This window comes from Cebus imitator, unplaced genomic scaffold (assembly GCF_001604975.1).
Source record: "Cebus imitator isolate Cc_AM_T3 unplaced genomic scaffold, Cebus_imitator-1.0 Scaffold92, whole genome shotgun sequence".
In the NCBI taxonomy this organism is placed as follows: Eukaryota; Metazoa; Chordata; class Mammalia; order Primates; family Cebidae; genus Cebus; species Cebus imitator.
This window is the reverse complement of record NW_016107407.1, coordinates 8347064-8350842: the sequence shown is the minus strand read 5'-3', so window position 1 is coordinate 8350842 and position 3779 is coordinate 8347064.

The window sequence follows — 3779 nt, the reverse complement described above, 5'->3', positions numbered from 1 at the left end:
TTCTTTCAAGCTCCGTATTTGTTGCAGACTCTCCTCAAACTTCCCTCAATGTCACTTCTAGCATGGCTAGAAATCCTTTCAATGCCAATCTACCATGGCTTTTCTGTCTTCTTCCTCCTGCCCCCATCTCAAATTCTTTCTTATTTCTATCAATTTAGAATTAGGCTTCTTTTTATAGTTTCATTTCTGCTTTGCTCATTACCTGGATTCTGCACAATAGAGAACCCAGGGCTGACCCAGAAAGCAAAAATCCTTTCCCTTTTCTTCATGTATCTCTGGCCCGGCTGCTCTCCCTGCCTTCTAGTTTTGTATTACAAAAATACCAAGAACTAGACTGGCAAAGAAAGAATTCTTAAGACTGTGGGGGAGGGTTAGAATCTGCACAGACAGGAATGAAGTAGGCTATGAATACTTACATATTAAAACGTCTTGTTTCCATCACACATATATCATTAAGAGCTCAAGTGAGGCTAATGTGGGCTGCTATAACTCCAAAACAGATGGAAAATCTCTCAGTTTAAAAATACTCACAAAGCTGGATTTATACAGATGTTCCACCTGAAGGCAGAGCTGGACAAATTAATGCTCACAGTGGACTACGAAACTCTAATCTATAAAGTAAAAAGGGAAGGGAAGGAAACTAAAAGTTATTGAGCACTTACTCAAGTATTGTGCTAAGCTCTTTAAACAATGTCATGTCATTTAAAACCCCCAATAACCTTACAGATCAATGTTCTCAGCTTAGGGATCTACAGACCATATTCTCAGTAGTACATGAGTGGTAAGATTGAAAAATGCTTGTGTTTCATGTCAGAAATACTATGAACGTGGTTAACATGAGCATATTCTGAATCAACAGAAAGATTATTTTATAATCAACATTAATAGTGAGAGTGCCACACAAAGTCCATTGTGCTACTTTAACTGAAGTATGCTAATGAGAAAGGCACAAAGGCAGACTTAATATGTAAATGACATGCATATACATTCATATCATAAAGTATGAGGTCTTTTGGTCAGGACAACCTCATTGTGTATTAAATCAATGATGGCTTTGCAGGAGTTCAAATCCAGAACGGTGCTAAGATATTTTAGTCATTATCTGGTACATGGTAGTGAAGTTGTATCCCAAATAACATGCATCATATTCATACTTTGAGCTATGATTTGATGTAAGTAAAAGACAACAGTGTCACATTAATACTGTTTGAGTTTTGTTTTTTGCTTTGATTTATATCAGTGTGGTAAATTATTCTCAATTTTTTACTTCATCTCCATTATAGGATTCTACAACCAAGCCCTTTGTCTGGACTTTGCAATACCTCCCCTTAGAGAAGGCAGAATGTCTTGTTTCCAGAAGGCTGGAAAACAAGACAGTGGTTAGCAGTGGTGAATAGGTACGGGTCTTCAGCAACCTCAATTCTTGCCTCCTCAAAAGAGAATGAATGTGACTGAGGGGCATAAGGCAGGGGGAGAGACCAAGGTAGGTTTTAGAGCAGGAGGGAAAGTTTATTAAAAAGCTTTAGCATAGGAACAAAAAGAAGTAAAGTACACTTGGAAGAGGACCAAGCAGGTGACTTGAGAGTTCAAGGACATGGTTGGACCTTTGACTTGGGGTCTTATACATATTAGCATATTCTGGGGTCTTGCATCCCTTTTTTCCTGATTATTCCCTTGGGGTGGGATGTCTGCATGCATAGTGGCCTGCCAGCACTTGGGAAGTGAGCATGTAGTGTGTTTATTGGAGTTGTATGCACACTCACTTGAGGCGTTCTTCCCTTATCAATGAAGTGTTCCTAGAAGGTCATTACCCGTTAAACTCTGCCATGTTGCCTCTTAGTGTGCATGCTTGAGCCCGCTCACCCAGCTGCTGAGATCTTATTGGGAAGCTATTGATCACCATTTTCAGGTATTTTTATCTATTGGGAGACTGCCTTTTCCTGGCACCATCTGCAACCAATTTATTTTAGAGAGATGGTTAACAATGGCCTGACCATCACCTGATGGTCACCTGACATTCCTGGTAGGTGGCCCTCTTCTGCCCTGCTCATATCTCCCTGGCTACCTACTGTAACATCATGGGGCAGTTAAATATTCCGGCTAAACTATAACTTTTGATGACCAAGGAGGCAAAAAGTGTTATCTAATGAACTTGTGGCACTGGGCAAGGAGATTCTGAATCAGAATGTTGATAACGTGAACAGGCTGCAATTCTCAGCATTTGAAAAATACCACAAGAGATAAGCTCAGAAAAGAATTGGCCAGTTTTTAAGCAAAATTGATAGGGAATGTAGCAAGCCTAGAAATTCCAGAAGCTGTCAAGTTGATAAATAAAGTTGTTTCTCATTTTCAATCAGTAAAGTATAAAATTGAAAAATATCTTGTATTTGAAAGACCTACAAAAATAGCCTCAGAAAAATGACAAAATCCAGGCATAGGCTCATTACAACAAAACTAACAGTAGGTACTTTCCCCTGGACATAACAACTTTTAAGTGGCCCAGTAAATGGGCTCACTGATGCCTGATGTACCTGAAGTACTTGTAATTAAGTTTAGAGAGAGAAAGAGACATGCCTCAAAAAGAATTGCAAGTGTGGCTTTTTGGCACATGGAACTGTCTGAAATTAACTGCATTAAAAACCAATGGGTTTTTGAGAGAACCATGTTTGCAAAAGTGTTGCTAGATTAAGAGACTGACTTTGAGATGAAAAAGAGAGCTCTAGGCTCCCAACTTTCTATAGGTAGGAAATGGGTGAGAGAACTGCTCTCACATTCTCCAATAGAGTTGGCCCTCTGTATTCACAGGTTCTGCATGGGTGGATTCAACCAACTATGGATCAAAATTATTTGAAAAAACAATAAAAATAATGCAACAGTCAAAAAATACAAATAAAAAACCACAGTATTATTTCCATAGCATTTACTATGTATTAGGTATTATACATAGTAACATCTATTACATAGCATTTACATTGTATTAGGTATTATACGTAACATAGAGATGATTTAAAGTATATGAGAGGATGTGTGCAGGTTATATGCAAATACTAGATCATTTCTATCAGGGACTTGAGCATCCACAGATTTTGGTATCCAAGGAGAGGGGATCCTGGAACCAATTCCCTATGGATACTGAGGGACGATTGTCCTCTTTTCAGATGTGGCCAGGAAAAATAATGGAAAAGGAAGGCTGTGCCAGAGACAGAGCTGAGACATGAAGAACAGTGGACTGGGGCATTGCTCCAAAGAACAATGCCTGCCCCAGTGGGGAAACTGGCTAATACTTTCACAGCAGGATTTCAGAATTCCTCCGGCCCGTAATCACTATCTGTCTTCTCAGTCTTCCCCCTTTAAAAAAAAGGGCATTTACTGCTATTCCTCAACCCTGTTTCACCATTGTACGTTGGGAGTATAGGTCGATGGATTCCTCGCCTTTTTGGTTTATGAATATCTGAATCAAGAAGAGCCACATTTCAATGAGGAGCACAAGATTCTGAACTTTGAGCCCGTGTCATGATTGGTTAAGGCTTGTGATGTATCTCGAGGGATAGGGGAAGCACATCGCATATGGGAACAAAGTGAATGCTTATAATTTTTTTTTTTTAAGACAGAGTCTTGCTCTGCCACCCAGGCTGGGGTGCAGTGTCCCAATCTTGGCTCACTGCAACCTCCACCTCCCAGGTTCAAGTGATTCTCTTGCCTAAGCCTCCCAAGTAGCTGGGATTACAGACAGGCACCACCATGCCTCGCTAATTTTTGTATTTTTAGTATAGATGAGG